The sequence below is a fragment of the Danio rerio genome, chromosome 4 (genome assembly GCF_049306965.1).
Source record: "Danio rerio strain Tuebingen ecotype United States chromosome 4, GRCz12tu, whole genome shotgun sequence".
Taxonomy (NCBI): domain Eukaryota; kingdom Metazoa; phylum Chordata; class Actinopteri; order Cypriniformes; family Danionidae; genus Danio; species Danio rerio.
The window spans coordinates 54,236,168-54,259,830 of NC_133179.1; the positions used below are offsets into that span (position 1 = coordinate 54,236,168).

Consider the following 23,663-nt stretch of genomic DNA (forward strand, 5'->3'; position numbering starts at 1 on the left):
CCGTGCAGCGATCATACACAATAAAGCTGGTCTTGCTATCCAACAGGAAGTAGGTCTTCACGACATGTTTGATGTAAAAATTGTTGTTTTTTATAGGTTAAACACTGGCGTGTTACAAACCTACGTAAATAACAGAGAGCCGCACCTAAAAACGTTGTTCCTTTATCTACAAGACGAACATTACTACATGATTCACAATTTGACATCTTTCATAGGCGCTAGCTATGTGTGTGAATTTTGCTATAAAGGGTTCTCGAAGCTTAACCAGCACCAATGCGATTACGTCTGTAATGTCTGTTTTGACAGTGATTGCTACAAACATCCTAAAAAAACAATCCATTGCCGAGATTGTTTGCGTTATTGTAAATCGGCTTACTGCTACGATGCTCACAAGAAACTGGTGCTTGAAAGAGATCAAGCTCCTTGTGACGTTATAAAATATTGCAAGGAATGTGGTAGACGTTACGAAAAGCGCAAGTCACCGCATGAGTGCGCCCCGATCCGTTGTTGGGCATGTCGTGAAGAACTTACAAGCCCCGGGATTCATGAATGTTTTATCAATCCTGAAAGACTCAAAAAAACCACAGAAAAAATGTTTTTTACGATTTTGAGACCCGTTATGAAAATGGCAGGCACGTGGCTAATTTTGTCTGCGCGATAACATTTCGCGGTACACAATTTGTAGCTGAAGCAACTGATTGTGTTGAAAAAATGATTACGCATTTCAGAAAACCCAAATACAAAGGCTACTGTTTTATAGCTCATAACGCGTCCAGATTTGACTCCTTTCTAATTCTCGAATATTACTGCAAAGTCGGTCTAAAAATGGACATCATCATGCAAGGTTGTAAATTAATATTAATGATCGATGATGTGTTCGAACACCGCTACATCGATAGCATATCATTCATCCCGATGGCTCTATCGAAGATGCCCGCGGCATTAAATCTTACCACGACAGAGAAAGGTTACTTTCTGCATCATTTCAATAGAAAAGAAAGTGAGAACTATATTGGACCAATCCCAGACAAAAAGTTCTATGGGTATGACAACCTATCTGAAAAAGATAGAGCAAAGTTCGATGCATGGTACACTACTGCTTCACGTTTGGTCTTTAACTTTAAGGAGGAGTTGTACCACTATGGCAAAAACGATGTTATCTTGCTTCGCCAAGCGTGTATGAAATATCATGAATCCTTCATAGAGTGTACTCAAATCGATCTGTTCAGTTTCACGAATCTTGCAAGTTGTTGTATGGGGGTCTTCAAAACTCATTATCTCGTAGAGGACACTGTGGCTCTAACCACCAATAATGCGTACATTCAGCAAAATAAGACGTTCTTAAGCGTGTCGATCGAATGGTTGGAGTATGTAAAAAAAAAAAAAAAAAAAAAAAAGTCTAGAAACGTTGACGTTCATCATGCTCTGAATCATGGTGAAATGCAAATCTGTAAATTTTTCTTAGATGGTTATTATGAACAGAGCGGAGTTAAGTATGCTCTAGAATTCAACGGCTGTTTCCACCATGGTCATCATTGCCGCTACGAGCCCCATGACCTAAACAGACTGTCGGCGGTCCCATACGGTGTTCTCAGAACTCGGTCTGACGAAAACCAGACATCATGTTGCGATCACACAGATGATGAGAGGGCTCTTTCCGGGTGCTGGGTCAGTATTGAGCTTTTAAAAGCAAACGAGAAAAGATATGTAGTCGTCAAACTCGACGAAGTTTGGCATTTTCCTGTAAGGATGGATAAATTGTTTAGCGAATACGTTAAAACGTTTTTGCGTTTGAAACAACAAGCATCCGGGTACCCTTCAAACGTAGTCACCGATGCTGACAAAGAGACTTTCGTGAGTACTACGAGAAAGAGGGGATTCAACTTGACCCCTCAATGATTTGTTTATGACCCGCTGGGCGGGGTTATGACAAGCTATTGTTAAACAGTTTGTCCTGCTTCTCAGGGGGTTCTTTGAGTCATTTTATTTTATTTTTTTCTTTCTCTACATTGCAGTGTTAATTTTTCTGTTTCTTACTTTTTGCTTGCAGAATCCTGCCACCTGATTCCAATCTGCGCAGCTAATTTCCTGAGACGTATAGACGTGAGGGGCTTGTGGCTTTATTGGATTTGTTATTTTGGACCCCCATATCCGGACATACTTTTGTTTTGCATTAAGTTGCAAAGTTAAGATGAAAACAAAAACCAATGCTCGCCTCATGGCGATCAGAAAGATGACTGGAAACTGTGTTTGTCTTATAATTATGGGCATGATTGATGCTAGGATCAAAGTGTGTCACTTAAAATGTCACAAAACACTAGCGTATTCCCTATAAACTGGTACAGTGCCTATTGGTCAGTCATTTCACTTACAGTAAAAGAGCGATTTAACCTACTCCGTTACACATTGATAATTTCTGTTCTTCATTTTGATAAATGTACTTTTAATATTGTATTATTTTAAGCTTTACTTGTATCTCTTGTTCTATATATATATATATATATATATATATATATATATATATATATATATATATATATATATATATATATATATATCACCCCCCCCTTTTTTATAACTTAGTTTTTATTGATTTTTTAGGAACAAAACAAGCAAATAAAAAAATACACATATACATAAATATACATATGTATACATACTTGTATAGGCAAATACATCCATTCCACACATGTATATCCATACACACACACACACACACACACACACACGCACGCATAAAAATGTGAAATTAACCTCATTAAAATAAATAAAGTATAAAATAACTTAGAATAAAAGGTTGCCAAACATATTTTTACAATGATACATAACCTCTAGAATTATGTAGAATGTTCAGTTATAAATAATTATATTGTCGTTGAGGAGAAAGCCAGCCATTTACTCCATTTCTTTTCAAAGGTTTCTAATTGAAATCGAAGTGCATGTCATTTTTTCCATTTCCTTAACATCTGCTTTAATTTTGAACCATTCGTCTTTAGTTGGTAGCTCTTCTTTATACCCTTTCCAGGTTATAGTTTTTTTATTTGTTGCCAAAAATATCTTAAATAGATATTTATTTTCCTTTTTAAGATTAATAGGAGTATCTCCTAGATAAAGTACTTCAAATGATCTAGGAATATAAAGTCAAAAATATCATTGATGGTGGAGTGCACTATTTCCCAAAAACTATCAATTCTTGAGCACTGCCAGAATATATGCGCATGATGAACCTCTTTTACTCCGCAGTTCCTCCAACAAGGATGAGTAGTCCCCAATTGTAATGATTTAATTTTTGGTGTAAAAAAAAAAAAAAAAAAAAAAAAAAACGAATTAAGTGTTTCCAACAAAACTCGCGCCACATTCTTGAGCTTATTTTCACATATTTTAACCCATTGGTATTGATTCAGAATAATGCCTACTTAATTTTCCCATTTTAATATTATATAGTCTGTTGAGAGTCCTCTAGAATTACTTATTGCTTTATGTAATTAAGAAATTGTTTTAGTCATACTTTGTGTATGTCTGTACAAAAATCTGAACAAGCTGGTTGTTCCAGTCCTCTTCCTGTATTTCTTTTATACAATAGTCCTGCAACTGTAAATATCTAAATAGATCTTGATTTAGAAGACCAAACTTATCTTTTAAAGTTTGGAAGCATTCCATTCTGCCATCTTTTATAATTGTACAAAATGAAGAGATTCCTAAATATACCCATTGTTTAAATCTATTATCCATAGTTACAGGATTGAAATATGGAGTCATGCCCCACCCAATAAAAGATTTTAATTTGTTTTTCCAAATAAAGCTCCTTTACCATTGTATAGCAAGTTTTCAGAGTTAACTCTGTTAGTGGGTTAAGATACTGGATCTTCATCTGGAAATTAGTTTTTACCTATTAATGCTTGAATTGGTATTTCCTGAATTTTGCTCTCTATTTCCTTCCATCTTGTCTCTACTTCAAGATCACACCAGCATACCAAGGGTCTTAATTGTGCAGCATAATAATAATCTTTGTAATTAGGGAGGGACATTCCTCTTTATCTTTTATCTAACTGCAAAGTCTTACACCTAATTATTGTTTTTTCTCCTCTCCAAATAAATCTAGAAAACTGTTTATCCCAGTCCTGAAACTGTCTGACTGGGACTTCCATGGGAAGTGACTGGAAAAGATATGAGTCTTGGGAGCAAATTAATTTTTATGCTTTCAATTCTAGAACTAAAGTCTAGATATGGTAAAGAGGACCAGCGTTTAAGATCATCTTTAATTTTATCATTGATTATATCATAGTTTTTACTATTGTAACGAAAAGTCTGACACGGGAGGATCCATTTGCAGTATATTTAGTAAACAGTTTAATCACAATCAAACAATACGCTCTTGCGTGCGAACTCACATTCAACGTTGTTAGTATGGGCTGGTGGCTGACTGTCAAGGATTGTGATAGCAGGCATGGGTCAGAGGCAGGCGGCGTGGTTCAGAGGCGAGGGTACAAGCAAGGTTCGAGGCAGGTGGCAGGCAAGACAAGGTCAAGATACAGTCCAGGTAATACACGGGAGATCAGGCAGGGAGATAACGCTAAGTAATGTCAGACAGGGCAGAACAAGACTTCGCACAGGACTTCTTTTGTTTTTATTTGGCAGATCGCACCAGTTCTTGTGCATTACCGCCACCTGCCTGTGACCTGATTCGGAGACTCTCTGTTCCCATTATAATCCCTTCCCCCAACCTAGTGAGAGACTTCGCATCCGCCAGCGCTGCGTCTCCAGCTCCTCTGACTTCTGCTCACTCCTCCCACTATGTCAGGTTCAGAAAATAACTCCCTCCCTCCCTACCTTAAACTAAATAAATTTGCATTAAAGTAATTCTAATAATCAAATCTTAATAATCAGTCCTGTATCTTTTAAAAATCTAAACAATGCAGTGTACTTAATATGCCTTCCAACCTCAGGATTTAATAAAAATTTCATATGTAAACTCAATCTCTTTCTGTCTTGACTTCTTCCCATAACTCTCTTCTTTCTTCATTATACCGCTCACAATGCAAAATCAGATGTTCAACAGATTTATTTTTCCCACACTCACATAGACCTGTTCTGTGCTTTGCCATTACCTTCAATGTACTGTTAAGTCCAGTATGCCCAATTCTTAGTCTGGATAAAATAGTATCCCCTTTCCTTTTTCCTTTCGAGTGCGTCCCTTTACCCACTTTTAGCTGAATATTGTAAATTTGCCTTCCATTCTTTCCTGCTTCCCAATGGAACTGCCATTTCCCCATTATTTGTTTCTTTATTATTGCTTTAACTTCAATTCTAGTTTAATTCACTTTCATTCCTATATTCTCTTCCATAGTAGCTTGCTTTGCCATTTTATCTTCTTCGTTTCCTTGTAATCCCACATGAGCTGGCACCCAGATGAACACTACCTTTACTCTCTCCTTCTAATTTATACAACTTGTGTAATATTTCAATTACTAAATCTTGCTTACAGTCTGAGTGTTTTGCTTCAATGCAATCTGAGCTGACTAAAACTTTTAATTCCCACATCTTTCACCCATTGTAAAGCTAAACTTATTTCCAACATTTCCCCTGTATACACTGCTAATTTGTTTGAAATCCTTATTTTTTTAAATTATATTGAACTTTGGAATTACAGATGCTATTCCTAGCTGGTCATTATCTGGATTTTTTGATGCATCTGAATAAACATGTACCATATCTCCGTATTCTTCCATTAAATATTCCCTTACATACATATCCTCCAATTGTCCCATTCCCTCTTTTTGTCTGTTTTCTAACATTTTTTAATGCCAAAAATCCCACAGAGGTACAGAAGGTATAATCAGTCTGAGAGATATACTTAACTCTTTAATGTTCACTTCCTCTAAATGTTCCACTATCCACCCAAAACTGTTACATTCACTTTTTCCATACTCCCAGCATTTCTGTAAAACCTTAGTTGTAGGGTGAGACTCCTCCTGCCCCATTAGATTAACCCAATAAACTGCCGTTAACCGTTTCCTCCTTAAACTAAGAGGCATTTCTCCTACTTCAACTTGAAGTGCTGACACAGTAGATGATCGGATCGCTCCACAACAAATCCTTAATGACTGAGCCTGTATTCTTTCTAACTTCTCTAGATGAGTCTTTGCTGCTGAACTGTACACTACACAGCCGTAATCCAACACTGATCTAATCAGTGTAAATTATATAGTTTTTAAAGCCAATCTGTCTGCCCCCCAGACCTGCCCAGCTACACATCTCATTTTGTTCAGAACCTTTTGCATTGATTTTCCATCCTTTTAATGTTCATTCCATGTAAGTCTATGATCTAACCACATACCTAAAAATCTTATTTTTGATACCCGTTCTAGCAGTTGATTATATAACCTTAACTTCAAATTTGTTCCTTTACTTTTTTGTAAACAAGACCACTTGCATTTTTCCACTGAAAACTTGAAACCCCATTTAAAATGGACCACTCTTCAACCTTATTTAATGCCTCTTGCATTTTCCTCATAATATAATCTAGATCTCATCCCCTAAACCACAAAGCTCCATCATCCACAGTCAAAGACCTACTTATCCCCCTATCTACTTTCTCAAATACATCATTAATCATTATAATGAAAAGCAACGGGCTTATGACACTCTCTTGAGTACCATTCTCTGTCAATTGTTTTGGTGTTATAAATTCTCCTACTTTTACCTTAATTGATCTCTCTTGCAAAAAATAAAAAATAAAATAAAATCTTTAACCCAATTAAATATTCTCCCTTCTACTCCCATTTTTTCCAGTTTCATTAACAGTCCATCATGCCATGCCATATCATAGGCCCTTTCAATATCAAAAAAATACTGCTCCCACCGATTATTTATTCATTAATGCTTTTCTTATATCTGTCTCTAAACATACTACTAGATCCATAGTCCCTCTACCCCCCAAAGCCACTCTGATTTGGTGATAATTTCTTACCCTTTTCCAAATGATACATTATTCTGTCAGTTTTTTCCATTATTTTACCTAAATGAGATGTAAGTGCTATTGGTCTGTAGCTGTTTGGATTACTATAATCTTTTCCTGGTTTCTTAATTGGTATTATTAAAGCTTCTTTCCAACTCTTTGGCAAAATTTCTTCTCTCCATACCTTATTGCAAAAATCTAGCATAATATTCAAAGCCATGTCACTTAAATGTTTAGTCATAGTGTAACTTTATCTAAACCAGGGGAAGATTCTTTAACTCTGTTTATACTCTTTTCAGTTCTGCCATTTCCAACGGAACATCCAAAACACTGCCTGTTTCTTCTTTCCGTTGCTTTATGATAGGATTACTTGATAACACCTCCTCCCTGATCCTTACTCTATCCTCACACAAATTTTTAGAGGAGTTTACTTTGGTGAATGCTTCTCTTAGCATCATAGCCTTTTCTCTGTCATTCACCGCCATCACGTTTCCTTCTTTGAGCACAGGAATTTCCACATCTTTTCTATTTCCTCTCATTTTTCAATCATATTCCATATTTCCTCTTTTGGCGTACTTCATATTTTGTTACAAAATTCTCTCCAGTATTATTTTTTTTGTTTGCCTTAATACTCACCTAACTTCTGCTTGAACAGCTTTATATTCTATTAAATTTTGAAAGTTATGTGAATTTGTCATTTTTTTTAAAATGCCTTCCTTTTTATGACTTCTCTGCATTTCGCATTCCACCAAGGCACTATCTTCCTCTCCCTTCCCCCTTTACTCTTTGGAATATATTGTTCAGCTGCCTCCATAATTACTGCTCCTATTCTGTTGTTTATTTCATCATTGTCAGATAACTTTTATCCAGTGTTTTTAACCCTTCTTCACTAACTGACATAAATTCTTCCCAGTTTGCTTTTACATAAATCCATCTCCCACCAATCTTTACACAAGACTGAGTGTGTGAGCTGCTTTTATGAGTGAGCGTGGTTCATCAGTGTTCATCAGTCATCATGTGCTGCAGGTGTGTGTGGCAATTAGTGTTTGTGCATGACGTCATGGTTAAAAGTCCGGTGATGGTGACCTCTGCTGGCCAGCGAGGGGAATGACTGGGACCGAGACAGTGACATTACAGGTCAGCTGCATCTTGTGTTAACCATACTCCTAAGTATTTAAGGGAGTTTAGTTTCCAATTAATATTTAATTTATGTTGAAGTTTATTGTTTGGTTGTAGCCAAATTATAAAATTTGAGTTTTTTTGTATGTTTAATTTGTACCCAGAGAGTTGTCCAAACCTTTCAAGAACAAGAAGCTAGCTAGAAAGTGATTCATCTGGATTTTAGAGATATAGTAGCACATCATCCGCATATAGAGCAATTTTATGGTACCTTATTAATGTTAATCCCCCCAATTGATTTTCTTCTCTAATTGCCTGGGCTAGAGGTTCAATGTACATGGCAAACATCAGGGGAGAGAGGGGACAACCCTGTCTAGTTTCTTTTTCTAGTTTTATCTTTTTTGAAAGACAACCATTTATTTTTATCCTAGCCTCTGGGTTTAAAAATAAACATTGAACGCTTCTAACTGTATTTTCTGTAAATCCAAATCTATATTAAACATTAAATAAATATTCCCAATTTACACAGTCAAATGCTTTCTCTGCATCTAGGCTAACTAAAATTGCTTTAATGTGATCTTTTTTAATTTGTCGTATTGCATGAAGTATCTATGTCTATCAAATCAGGTAAAAATGTTTCAAGTCTCTTGGCTAAAATAGAGGCAAATAATTTATAGTCTACATTTAAAACAGACACAGGTCTAAATGAACTATAAAGAGTTTTATCCTTCCCCTCTTTAGGTATGACTGAGATAATTGCTTCCCTCCAAGAAGGGGGAATTTCTGCCTCTTTAAGTGTCCAATTAAATGATGATATAAGAAGAGGTGAGATCTCTTTTTTAAATGTTTTCAACCATTCAGAAGGTAGACCATCAGTGCCGGGTGTTTTATTATTTTTAAGATTATTTATAGCTTTATCTAATTCACCCTCTGTAATTTCTTTTGTTAGGAGACTATTTTGTTCTCGTCCAATACAGGAAGATCAAGATAATCCAAAAAAGTTGGGGTCCTTTGTCTTATGAATTGAAACCTTTTGTTGTTGTTTTTTAAGTTTCCATGCTAGTCTTTTTGTTGCTTTTGGTCCCGTTTCATAAAAGGTTTGCCTTAAGAATTTTAATATTTTCTCTATGTCCTCTCTATACATTTAATTTTATTTTTTTATATTTTTGATGTTCTGTTAATTGCTTTAATTCATCTTGAAGATTTCTAAATCGAAGTTCTTTTATCTTCTTAAGGGTTGTTGTAATAGAAATGATCTTGCCTCATAATACAACTTTAGCTGCATCCCATAAGATTATAGGACTTACTTCCCCATTATCACTATTCTCTATGTATAATTCAATTTCTGATTTAATTTGGGCCACTACTTCTGTTTTTCCTAGTATACTTGTATTTAGCCTCCATGTTTTATCAGCTTTTTTGTCATTCAAATTTAAAGTGAGGTGTAATGTTGCATGATCTGATACATCGGCCGCTTTAATTTCACATTCTTTTACCCTGTGTCTGTCCCTGCTAAACATAAAAAAAATATTCAATCCTTCTGTAAACTGCATGGGGTGAAGAATAATAGGAGTATTCTCGATTTGAGGGGTGAAGATCTCTCCAAACATCTAATACTTCAACTCTTTTAATGAATTCTAAACTTCTTAACTGAGTCGTTTTAATTCTTTTATTATTGGAAGTGTCCTTTTGTTGGTTAAGAACTATACTGAAATCACCTCCACATATTGTTATTCCCTTAGTCTCCATAGCCAAAAGGTTGATAATTGTATTGAACAGTGTTTTACTGCCAGGGGGTGCATATACATTTACTAAAGTGATTAATTGTTCATTTAGTTTTCCCTGAAGCAAAATATATCTGCCTTCTTAATCTGATATCTCTTTTAGCAACTCAAAATTATGTATTGATATTGAAACTCCCCTTTTATTATTTTTCCAAAAAGAACTATAAAAAGTTTGTGTATATCCAAATTTTTAAAGTTTATCATGTTCAGATGGGGAAAGGTGTGTTTCTTGCAAGTATATGATTTGTGTTTTTTTTAACGTTTCATTTTGGCCATAACCTTACTCCTCTTAATTGGATTATTTAACCCATTTACATTTAAATATGCAATTTTATTTTATTTTATTTTACATATCTCTGCATAGTAATTTCGGAAAGTTAAGTTGGCAACCTTTAGAACTAACAAAAATGATAATAAAACTAAACAAAAAAACAAAGAACATTGGCTTCCAAAGTTGTGGGCCATGTTTGACCCCGCAAAACCCAGCTCCAGTCCTGGGAAGAGGCATTTATTCCTGCCTATTGCAGGTGTCCCTCATTTAGATAAGAAAAATTCTCTAATAACATACCAATCTAATCACTTGTGCCCGGTCTTTTTTCTTTTTAACTCAGATTATTAACTTAAGTAAATATTATTTTAAACAAAATGATTTCTATAGCCACTCGAGGATTCCAACCAACTAGGAATCATGAGGATTGTTCAAATACAAAATGAAACATATTCAGTCCAAAACAACGTAGTTTTTACCTTTTAAATGACTCTCTCGAGAAGAACACATATTCAAACAAAGTGTAGAATGGTTAGAGTTCAAGTATTTCAGCCGAAGTCAGTTCGCACTTATAAAGTAGTTTGAAATAGCGTTATTTGTAAGTTGTGTATCATAACAGTGCTTCCGCATACCTCTTTAACGTTAACAGTCAGCGGTGTTTCTCAACAGTTAATCTTCATTCGGTGTTTGTCTCTGAAAGCTCTTCAACCTTTCCTGAACACGATCAGGAGCAATCCGTCCAGCTCTTTGCCACTGGGTACGGCGTGTCAGTCTTTCTTACCATCGACACCAGGGGTCTTGGGATACCTGCTGCGTCATCGTCAGATCCACCGTATATCCTCTCTTTTTCAAATCTTTCGTAGCTTCAGCCGCGCTTTCGTAAAGTTGTGGTCCTGTCTCCCTGTGTATTCGCATCTTGGCTGGGTAGGGCGTCTGAAATCGGATTTTGTTCTTCTTGAGGACTTTTTTCACTTCTTTATATTTCTTCAGTTTTGCATTTATCTCCATGGGGAAATCGTGCGCAAAGAAAATCGCCTTGCCATCGTGTTGTGGTTCTTTTTTAATTGATTTTTTAAATAAATTAATTTTTTAATTAATTAATTGACTGTAATCGATCTTGAAGTATTATTATTTTGAGGTCTAGGACCGAGAGATCTGTGCGCTCTCTGTACCTGCAGTTTTTAGCAAAGACGTGATGAAATTAATCATGGACATCCCTTCTGCTCCTTCCTTAATACCGTATATTTGGGTATTATTTTGTCCCGATCAGCCCTCAAATCTGTGACCTTATTCTGCATCATTTTTTGCTCTTTCAAGGTGTGCAGTAAGGCATCCTTTAGTTCAAGGTTTGCCGACTCGAGTTCAGTTATTCGCTCCTCTGCCTCATTCAGTCTTGTGCCATGTGACTGAATATCTTCGGTGATGCCTTCAAGCTTCAAGTTTATGTCGCTTTTCAGCTTGTCCACTTCTGTTTTCATATCCTTTTTGAACTCTTCTTTGAATTGGCTGAATTCTTTTTTTAAATCCGTCTTCAGTTCGGAGATATCTCTGCTGAGTTCTCTCACTGCTCGCAAAGTTTCGGCTCCATGTTCTTTCTCAGGTAGGCCTAACTTGTCGTTATCATTCCTCGTCTCCTTTTCCTCCTCGCTTATTTTTGGCTTTGAATTCCCCTTTTTAGGTTTTGCCCCATTTATTTTGAAGTCGTCTAGCGCAAAGCTCACTTGAATTGGTAAAAGTATAAGGGCTTTTTGAACGCATTGACCGGGAGAGTACGTTCTATGCTGCCATCCTACGGCTCTACCTACCGGAAGTCCTGGACTATGGCATTTATGTATGCATTTGCAGCTATTTTCAGAAAAGGTGACATTAAATTTTGCAACAACATCCTTCAAAACGCTAAGAGGGTGTGAGTAAAAAAAAATCCAAGGAAGCACCAGGCTCTATCAAATGCCAGAACACACGAGCAACAAGGATGGGATTCGAACCCATGCGTGCAGAGCACAATGGATTAGCAGTCCATCGCCTTAACCACTCGGCCACCTCATCACATATTTTCCTTTCTTGTCTGGTGGAGGCTGGACTGTGGCACATATTTGTATATGTATGTTTCTGCAATTATTTTTCGGTAAGATGACTTTCAGTTTTGCCATATGAACGACGACAAGAATGGGATTCGATGGACTCGGCCACCTCGTCATGTATGTACTCACTTTCCTGATGGGGGCTAGAATATGGCATTTCTGTATGTATTTGCTGCTATTTTCAGTAAAGATGACGTTAAATTTTGCCACAAAATTGAAATGAAATGTTACATTTTATATTGTTGAAAAAGATATCAATATTAAAAAATGTCTATATTAAATGTGAAATATATTTATTTGTTTACATATAGTCAGTGAAACACTATTCAGTGTTTATTAAACTCATCTGGTCATTGTCTGTTTCTTTTAAAGTCTTTCAATTTAATATTAAGCCTTGAAGGGCAAAACCTAATTCAATTCACAGGCCATATAATTCAATAAATACAATTCAGTAATTCATATAAAGCATAAAATGTCATAAATATTAACATATTAATTAGATAAAACTAACATCTGCACTGGAAAAATATATTTAGCCCAGCTTTGTAAGCTCAATTTGAACAAGAATAATAATTATCCTAAAACATGAAATAAATGTTACAGAAACCAAAATTTTACTTTCTCAAGTATCAACATATTGTTACAACACCAACTTATAAATTTTTTGATTGTATTTCTTGAAAAGTAAAGCTTCAATGAATGATCTGGCAGATAGAACCTCATAATTCCAAGTAGAAAATTACTTTTTTAGAATGAGAAGGTTTTATCTGCATTTACCGTTTTTTTTCACTCCAAAGTGCAAAGTAACTTTGTCATGACAGAGACCCTAAGGGTTCTCTAAATGCAAATGATCTATATATGAAAGAGAAATGCTCCACACATATTGTTTGATATATGGAATGCAAAAACTTTTAAGCTCAATATCTCAAAATCATTCAGTACACAGATAGAACCTTAAAATTATAAGATGACGATTTGCCAAACCTATTTTACACAATCTCATTTCGCTTAATAAACAGTTTTGTCTTAAAATGTAATCAAAATTCTCTAAAACTGGACTTTTCCACCAAGCACTCAAATTTTGCCATATTTCCTTCTTTTCGATATTGGAATATAAACTTTTTTCAGTACTCTTCTGCTTTGGGTGTAACAAACACGTCTTTACATTAACAAGAATAAAACATTTTCAGTATACCATCTTTGAAAGCATATTGATTTTCTTTAAAGTTAATCACCCTTCCTTCATCGCTGTGCATTTTTCAATTTATTTTCTATTATTTCTTTCCATTCTTTTGGTGTTGTTAAATTTACATTTGATTTTCAATAACTCTTGTAGTTTCGTTTTCATAGTTTTCTATTATTGCATCTTTTATTACGTGCGCCTGTACATAACCAGGTATCACTTCATATAAAATATCTTTAATTTTGCTTTATTCCTGCATTAAACCATTTCTTATAAAAAATAGTATTATTCCCTTCTTTATGTGTTTATTTAAAAACAGCGGTTGCTTTAAAATCTCTTCTTTACTAAAAGTACAATCAATATGCTTTCTAAAATCTCCCCATGCCTTGATAACCTCTTTATAGAATTTTGGAATTCTATTCATCATATTCTCTTTGGGCTTCATCCATAATATATATTCTTGTATTTCCCCACATTTATTTAAAAAATATCTCATCACATCTTTCCATACATGTTTTTCTTCTTTCCAATATTTATTTACAGTTTTAATTCTTATGCTTTTCATTCTGATTAGAGGATCAATTAAACCTAAGCCTCCTTCTTTAACTTTACCAATTATGGTGTCATAAGCTTTTTGAAAGGTTTTCCATCCCATAAGAAATCTAATACAATAGCTTTTATCTTTTTATACACACTCATTGGCAAACTCACTGTACCTAAAACATACCACATTTTTGATAAAAATACGGAATTTAAAACTAAAACTTTCCCCTTTAAAAACAAACCTCTTCATTTCCAGAAATGTAATCTTTTCTCCATTCCTTTTAAAACTTCCTCCCACATTAAATTCCTTGTTTCATTTTCATTTTCAACAACCCTTATACCTAAAATTTTCATATAAATTTTCTCCTCTTTAAATTAGATTTTTTTTTTCTGGTAAAACATTTGTTTTTCCCATTCTCATGTATTTAGTTTCTTCCTTATTAATTTTTGCTCCTGTTCCTTTACAATATCTGTTTAAAATTTCCTCTACTTTTTCAATACTTTTAATATCTTTTATTATTAAAGTGGTATCATCAGCATACTGAAATATTTTGTGTTCTAAGTCTGTTCCTTTTATACATAATCCTCTTATTTGCGTTTCATTATCAATTGCTAATGCCAATGTTTCAGATACAAGTGTGTATAATAGTGCTGACATTGGACATCCTTGTCTTATCGATCTTGTTTTTTTTAAATCTTTAGTTAATAAACCATTTACTTTTATACAGCTTGGTTGCTGAGGTGTTGCTATGTGGTTGCTAAGGAGTTAGAATGTTTTATTGTAAAAATTAAAGAAATGCTAAATGAAATGGGGATTGAAAATGAGGTCGTTGATGAGGAATGGGAAACATTATTTTTATTTGGTTGTAAAACAGAAGGTTGTAAGATTCCACCCACAGGTCCAATGAAGGAGTGTATGCCTTTTCGGACGCTTCTGGAAAGAGTTATTTTATTTCATTAAAATTTGTTGGCCAATTTTATATCTGACTTGATGCGTATTTTAATCTGACTCCAATTTCAATTTTATAAATTCATCATTTACGTTTTTAGCTGATCATGTTGTTGGTTGTGATTTTAATTTAGAATTTGATATTTTCTGGGGTCCGATATTCTAAATTTGTTCGTTCATTAGGGACCAACGTCGCTCAGAGTTTCACGCCCCGGGTGTGTGCTTCTTCTCACGGATAATATGTCGACACTCTGAAAATAGTCAGAGGATGCAGGATTAACTAGTATTTAGGCTGGTTGCATAACGCTCACCTAGTCCTAAAAGAACACATCTTTAGCCAAGCCCTTGCAGCTTGCTGCTATCAGTTGTTAAATGACTAAAAGGTCTACATGTTATCAGCACGCTATGGCTACGTATAATCAAATGAGCCTATTAATCAATTTAATTTATGCCGTACTGTAAGGGTAACGAAGATTCCTCGTAATCTAATGGACAAAATGAATTCACAAAACTCCAGAATTAATCAAAAAGGGTTAACATTTATTTTGCCAGGCAGGTAAAACAACACTTAGAATGAATCAAAAATTGAATACCAAACACAACTAATTAGCATAACATATAAACGCAGATAAATGCAAATACAAATACAAAGTTAAAAAAAATAATTTCATAAAGTCAGCATACCTGGCTACAGAAACCTCCCCAAGTGTTTTGCCAAGATTCTTTAAATACCCATTAACATTTGTGCAACAGTCATACATATTTAGCACCCACATATCTGACTCTGTTTTTAGAGTTAATTAACTTCAAAGGGTTACCCAATGTTTTGGGGTGAAATGAACTTTAAAGACAGTTCACCAGTTTACCAGTCACACCTGAATGATTATAATTAAAAAACAACATCAGTAAGGGAGATGGATGCGGGTGAAAGGAATGTTCTGATTGTGTTCTCCTGTCCCTTCTTCCGGATTCCAGAGTTTTTATGGTTTTATTGCAAGGGATAGTTGTTTGAGTAAAATCCAGTCTTACAAGGTAAAAACACAAGGTTCATAAACTTCATTTTAACAGTTGCAAGAAATGTGATATGGAATAGAAGGAATATTGTTAAAGAAAATAATAGCAAAATATCTGTGTGTAAATCATTTCAAAGAAAAATGTCTAAACTGCATAATGCTCTTTTCTATTATTGTAACATGAATAACAAAATTGATGTATTTGAAAAAGACTTTTTAAGTGGGAATACATATGTTCAAATGGCTTTATATAATGTACATGTATTATTACCTGAATGTAATTGTTTTAAATTTTTGATATAAAATAAATTTAAAAAATAAAAATAAAAAATAAAAAAGGCGATGGACTAGAAGTCCATTGGGGTCTCCATGCGCAGGCTGTGCAAATGGCACGTCCTGAATGTTTACGTTTTCTAAAGTGTGGAAGACTAGGGATTCGATATGAGCAACGGGACCTCGATATGAGCAAACTGCCGACTACGTCCAGGCTGTGTGCAGGACTTAGTTTGCAACCTTCCATGATTGTTTGCAACTCCATTGTTTCTTGGGAAAAGGGTTGTGCTAAAAAGGAAAAGCAACAAAAATAAAATGGCAGCGCATGCAAACTGACTGCTCTGGGGGCCTTCCATTTTCAAAGACATATGACAGAGAGTGAAGGATCTGTGACTTTCCCGAAGCTCGCTGGGATCGCATAGTGGTTAGTACTCTGCGTTGTGGCCGCAGCAACCCTGGTTTGAATCTAGATCATGGCAAGTTTTCCAAGATGACATGGGTGTTGCACTCTGTGTTGCCATTCGTAATCTCCAGCCTGCTTTTCGTGCAGGCTGTGCTAATGGCACGTCCTGAATGTTTACGTTTCCCAAAGTGTGGAAGACTAGGGATTTGATATAAGCAACGGGACCTTTGATGCAGCATGCTGTGTAGATAAGCATTGATCAAGTCACGCTTCTAAGGCATGGAAGGAATCTTTTCAATTGTTAAGTCTCCATTCATTGCCACAACAACAAAAAGACCTTCTGCAGTTGTCATTGATCTGTTTAATGTCTCCTACATGACATTAAGTCCAAACTATTGTGTTGTACTGATGTCTACACCTACAACAACCATAAACCCAACCTCACAGTAAACTGTTGTGTTTTAGCAACATCTACACCAACCATAAGCCTAAGCCCCACCTCACGGTAAACTTTTGTGTTTAATAACCATAACCCTAAATGTGGCATACTTGTAAAGCATTGCCATGGAGCCCGGATAGCTCAGTCGGTAGAGCATCTGACTTTTAATCTGAGGGTCAAGGGTTCAAGTCCCTGTTCGGGCATGTAAGACTACTTTTGTGGAGCCACTGCTTATGCTGTTGAGCTATCGGTTGCTCAAAGTTTCATCTGGATGCAAAACACATGTACTAGGCATGAGGACATGGGTGTACAGGCAGTCTTGTAGTTGTGGCCGAGTGGTTAAGGCGATGGACTTGAAATCCATTGGGATCTCCCCGCGCAGGTTCGAATCCTGCTGACTAGATCCAGGCAGTGTGCAGGACTTAGTTTACAACCTTCCATGATTGTTTGAAACTCCATTGTTTCTTGGGAAAAGGGTTGTGCTGGAAAAGAAAAACAACAAAATTAAAACGGCAGCGCATGCTAACTGACTGGTCTGGGGGCCTTCATCTGGATGCACAATACTTGTACTAGCCATGAGGCCATGGCAGTACATGTAGTCATGGTCAAGTGGTTAAGGCGATGGACTAGAAATCCGTTGGTGTCTTGCCGCGCAGGTTTGGATCCTGCCAACTACACCCAGGCAGGATTTGATTTGCGACCTTTAATAAAACAGCAGCGCATGCTAGCTAACTGCCCTGGGGGCCCTCCATTTTCAAAGATATTTGACAGAGAGTGAAGGTCCAGTGGCTGTCCAATAGCTTTCCGTGATTGTATAGTGGTTAGTACTCTGTGTTGTGGCCGCAGCAACTCTGGTTGGAATCCGTGTCACGGCAGGTTTTTCAATGGCATTGGCGTTGCACTCTGTTGCCATTTATAATCTCCAGCCTCCTTTTAGTGCAGGGTGTGCTAATGGCTAAGGCAGTACAGTCAGTCTTGTAGTTGTGGCTAAGTGGTTAAGGCGAATTCAGGTCACGGCAGGATTCCTTACGGTGACATTGGCATCACGCCCCCCTCTTGCCACCTGTTTTGTACAGCTCATTTTTTAGTGCATGCTGCAACTCTGACACTTCACAAGTAAATCTAAGCTAATGCCCCAATGATCCCAGTTAACTCAGTCGGTAGAGCATCAGACTTTTCATCTGACATTCGAGGGTTCAAGTCAAAGATGCTGTGCCCTGATATGTTGTTGACCTGCTGCCAGCTCAGGTTAAAGAGGCCCATCTCATCTCAATTATTGTACAGTTGTCTCACTTTCAGCAACAGCTTGCTGCCTTTGACCAGTTGACAGAACTCACATTTTAACATTAGAAATGGCTTTTGACCAGTAAGTAGATTTAGTCTGTATGCCTTATGTAGCAAGCTTCTAAAACACAGATTAGCTTATATCATTTTATCAGTGGAGTTAGTTACGTTTGTGGAAGTCAAATCTTTAAAAATCTAGAGTCTTCTAGAACTTAGTACTTCTAGATTTAAAAAACTTCTAGATTTAAAAGGTTAGAAAACCGCTGAAGAGGACAGATGTTTGTGAAAGGAGAGCAGTTTGTACACTAATTGAGTTGTTAATTGACTTGTAAATCCTAACTGGTGGTATAATCTTGGTTTAAGAAATAATTGAGACAGTTTTAATCTTCTCTCATAATGAATGTCATATATTTTAAATACATTTTTAAATAATATGGTTAGTAACAGTATTATATTAATATGAAATTAAGTTTTGTCTTAAAACTAATCAAAATGTCAGGCAGACTTTGCTGTGTGTTTGTGTGCTAATTCCTTTGTGTGTGTGTGTGTGTGTGTGTGTGTGTTTTTTGACTCTGAAACTCGCGCGTGCCCAAATAGACACTCCCACACCATCCCACTTTTCTTCCTCCGACACTCCCCCCTAAACAGAGCTGGACACGCCCACTTTTCTGACTTTTTCCAAAGTAGAGGTGTGAAAACACCCTGCTGAAACGAGGGGGTTTCATGGCCCTTTAAGGTCCGATGAGTTGCTGAAACTCTTCCCACACCGAAGCTGCTGTCACACTAGAGTTTGAGCATGTGAAATTCTGTGGTTCGGTTTCTCTCCAGTGTGGATCCTCAAGTGTAGATTACGGGATGATAATTGGCTGAAACTCTTCCCACACTGAGTGCATGTGAATGGTTTCTCTCCAGTGTGGATCCTCATGTGTTGATTAAGGTGTGATGAGCAGTAAAAACTCTTCCCACACTGAGTGCATGTGAATGGTTTCTCGCCTGTGTGGATCCTCATGTGGTGATTAAGGTGTGAGGAGTAGCTGAAACTCTTCCCACACTGAGAGCATATGAATGGTTTCTCTCCAGTGTGGATCCTCATGTGGTTATAAAGGGATGATGATTGGCTGAAACTCTTCCCACATTGAGTGCATGTGAATGGTTTCTCTCCAGTGTGGATCCTCGTGTGGCGATTTAGGGAAGATGACAGACTGAAACTTTTCCCACACTGAGTGCATGTGAAAGGTTTCTCTCCAGTGTGCATCCTCATGTGTTGATTAAGGGATGATAATAGGCTAAAACTCTTCCCACACTGAGTGCATGTGAATGGTTTCTCTCCAGTGTGGATCCTCATGTGTAGATTAATGTTTGATGGTTGGTTGAAACTCTTCCCACACTGAAGGCATGTGAATGGTTTCTCTCCGGTGTGGATCCTGATGTGAATCTTAAAGGGCCATGAAACCCCCTCGTTTCAGCAGGGTGTTTTCACACCTCTACTTTCGAAAAAGTCAGAAAAGTGGGCGTGTCCAGCTCTGTTTAGGGGGGAGTGTCGGAGGAACTAAAGTGGGATGGTGTGGGAGTGTCTATTTGTGCACGCGCGAGTTTCAGAGTCAAAATACACACCCACACAGACAGGAGAAAGCGATGGTGTTTAACCTACATGGACATCTGTAGTCGAATTATTTGCTGAATTAATAAATGTTGGACTTTAACTGCAGTTTGGCTCTTTCATTCAGGGAATTCATTCATGCCCCTCGCGACAAACGAGGTATTTGATTCGAGGAGCTGCTCTAAGCGTGTATTTTTCATGCAATGTTTGATACCGCACGGCGAATGAGAGAAAAAAAAAACTCCGCATTTCCCGGAAACTTAGATGCACACGGCAGGTAGCGTCAGAAAGCCGCGTGTGTTATTCCGGTCACTAAATGCGGTGCTAACATTTCTGCACTCAGTGCTATAGTTAACTTAATTCGATACGAGCAAACTGAATAAACAAAGAGCACTGGTCGCTCACTTACCAAATCTGTAGAGACAGGACAATCACCAGCAACTAGAGCCGCGTCTTTATGAAGAGAATACTACAAGCAAATCCAGATTTCAGCGTTTGCAGATGAGAACAGCTCTCAGGTAAACAATAATCCTCCTTAGACACGTAAGTTATTGTTGTCGAGCGTCGCGTACACTGTTAATCCACACGTGATTCAGATAAGCTCTCACAGAGAGAAAATGAAAACGAAACTTAACGGCAGCAAACTATAAAAGCAACACTTCACGCTTGTTTTGCCAACACAACGTGGCGTCTTTGTGGTGTAAACACGGTGACACAAATGAATATTAATGAAGTTGCACAATAGAGCGCGCTGATTGGTTTGAACCAAGCCTTACTCATGCATTAATGTATCACACTGTAAGACGTAATAAGACTCACTCAGGCACAGACGCCCAGTCTGCACGCTGGAATACATGCTATTATGTCATGACCGTGACGCAGCTTCAAAAATTCGTTTCAAACAGGAAGTACGAATTTGCTTGAAATAATGCAAAAACAACCAATTTACACTTTTTAGTGAAATATAGGTGTCCTAATAGTGTTTTTAGCAGTGTGGGACACATATACGACTGTCAAAAGCTCAAAAAATGTGTTTTGGTGTTTCGTGACCCTTTAAGACTGCTTTTGCTTGCAAAACTCTTCCCACACTGAGTGCAGGTGAAACGATTCTTGTCTCTCCTTTTCAAAAAACCATCAGTCTGTAAATTATTTTTTTCCTCAATTTTGACATGATGTTCCTCCTCTTTACTCCTCTCATTCTCTTCAATTAGGTCTGAAATCAATAAATTAAACATTAGTTTTCATTAGGTCTTAAAAACTCTCATCAAAAGCTGAAAAGTGGAAAGACACTGGAAACATTGGCTACACACACTGTATTTCTAATGCACATTAAATGTAAAATAAATCAGATCATATTTTGTTCGGTCCATTAACGTGTACACATTTAAGCAGATTGAATTCAATTCATATTTATCAAGTATATTTTACAATGTAAATTTTGTCAAAGCCGCTTAACATAAGTTATAGTAGGGATGGGCGATACCACAATTTTTAAATTCAATATGATACCGATAGTTCTTGTTAAAAATTTTACGATACCGATATCGATACCACTTATTATAAAAAATATTAATGTAATTTTTCAAAATGATGTTAATTAAAAAAACCATTACATATATATATATATATATATATATATATATATATATATATATATATATATATATATACTGTAGTGTGTGTTTGTGTGTAATATAAACACCCATACACATCCATATTGTATATACACACTGCATACACATACATACTGCATACTGTATATACACACTGCACAGATACACACACAGCCTTATATTTATTCTTATTCACCTAATGGTAACAAGAGACAAAGATTTACAGAGCTGATTTATTTATTTTTTTATTATTTGTATTTATGTATTATTATACTATATATTTAAATACTATACTACTGTTTGCTCTGTTTACTAAGCTTATATATATATGTATATATGTGTGTGTGTGTGTTTTAATGTTAATTTTATTAATACTTTGGCAAAACATGTGTAACATTTGTCATGCCAATAAAGCAATCATTGAATGGAATTGAATTGAGAGAGAGAGAGAGAGGGAGAGGTTTGCCTCCTTTAAAACTCTTCTATGTCTTTTGTCAGAGGGAGACTGAGCAGAGGAACACTGGGCATCTTGTTTTTGTTTCACTTGTTTTCTGTAAGTGTCTATAAAGGCTGCTTGTATTGTTGCTGTGTTTGAATTTCTTATAACAAATATTGCTTGTGCAACGCTTTTTAAGCTGAAGACCACCACAACACGCTGCGTTATGTCTCTGCCATCGTGTCATTCCGTAATGCAAAGGTGTGTGCGACTTGCATGTGTTGAGTACATAAGTTATCTGAAAGGCACATGATCGTTCACGTGATATTTCGCCGCAGATTGATTGGTGTAACGTCTTGTATACAAAGCGTCACTGACAAGCCTGTACACAGCGCCAAAACATTTAGTTATGCAGAAATTATTAAAATATAGTTAAAATATTGATACTTTAAAAAAATATCGATACCAAATTAAAATCTTCCGAGTATCGATATATCAATACTCGAGAATCGATGTGCACGTCCCTAAGTTATAGTAAATTGAAACTGTGTCAGTCCAGTTTTCAGAGTTTCTTACATAACTGATCATAAGTAATTTTGGTCATATTGATAAGACAGATTTGAAAACTGTAAATGGCCTAATTTTATTCATATTTATTCATAATTACAACAAAATGTTTTTCTAAAATTTGTAAAGCAGACAAGGAACACTTGTTCATTCTGTGCCTGACTGGTAAACGCATCAAAAAAAAGTTCTGGGGTAACAGCTGAACAAACAGCTGAATATTTGCCTCGCAGACATGATATATACCTGTACAGCATCTGCATAAAGGCTGGAATGTGCACCTTTCCCTTTGTGTGCTGATGGGTCATTTTTATCCATTCTGGGGTGATTTTGAATCTTAATTTGGCCAAAACTTTCTCTGTTTCAGCAAACGGACTGTTATTTGGGGACATCTTATTTTGACATATTCTGGAAAAATGCTTTGAAATAAAAAATAAAAACTCAATACACTCTGGGCAAATTTACTCCCTTTTCGTTATATTCATGGCTGTTTTTTCTCCATTTGCCTCTATTATAACAAAATTTTTTTGATTGCAAAGCCATGACAGCATATAATCATGCATTTATGATTGTTGGTGTTTTCTGTGACGACACTCTACATTGTTTAATTGGTCTCCACCCATGAGACGGCAAAAAGGAAATGGGTGAGAGAATAAAGGAAGAGGAGGAGAGTTGAAGAGGTTGACTGAACTGTTGCAGTGCAGGGAAATGAGAAGAGAAACCGGGTCGAGACACGCATTGTAAACTTAACAACTGGCTGTGAGAAACAAAAAGCAAAAGTATGTATTGAAGCAACAGAGCAAAGACCGCTGTCTTATTACTGAAGTGCTTGTGACGTCGGCAAAGACTTCAGTGCAATGTGTCCTGAACAAAATCAACTTACCAATTTATCTTGCTGGCATGGAGTCAGCTGCCTACTCACCGGCCGGGTTCAATGACGCCCTCAACCTTCCCATCCACACCTCCACATTCGCTATTTCCCTTGATCCTTCCGCTCCATGGATAAGAAGCAAAAGTTTTTGTTTTCTTTGCCCAAATTCTCATTTTGTTTCTCTTGTTAAGTTTTCTCCCCGTACTATTATTATCAGTATTATTTTTCCTCGTTTTCAAATCTGACGAATCTGCTGGCCTGAAATAATTTGCATTTTTTTTC

General features: G+C 36.4%; 2 protein-coding genes and 3 non-coding genes across 9 annotated transcripts in view; 2 read left to right on the forward strand and 3 right to left on the reverse strand.

Moving 5' to 3' along the window:
* Positions 1 to 23,663, reverse strand: part of LOC137491295 (uncharacterized) — a 331,835-nt gene that overhangs the window by 298,934 nt on the left and 9,238 nt on the right. The gene's annotated exons all lie outside the window — the stretch shown is intronic.
* The window catches only part of LOC103910797 (uncharacterized), a 1,018,570-nt gene that overhangs the window by 28,785 nt on the left and 966,122 nt on the right, over positions 1 to 23,663 (reverse strand). The gene's annotated exons all lie outside the window — the stretch shown is intronic.
* Positions 12,094 to 12,175, reverse strand: trnas-gcu (transfer RNA serine (anticodon GCU)). The gene has a single exon. It is a non-coding gene; the product is annotated as a tRNA-Ser (tRNA).
* On the forward strand, positions 17,144 to 17,216 carry trnak-uuu (transfer RNA lysine (anticodon UUU)). Its single transcript has one exon. It is a non-coding gene; the product is annotated as a tRNA-Lys (tRNA).
* Positions 17,335 to 17,416, forward strand: trnas-uga (transfer RNA serine (anticodon UGA)). The gene has a single exon. It is a non-coding gene; the product is annotated as a tRNA-Ser (tRNA).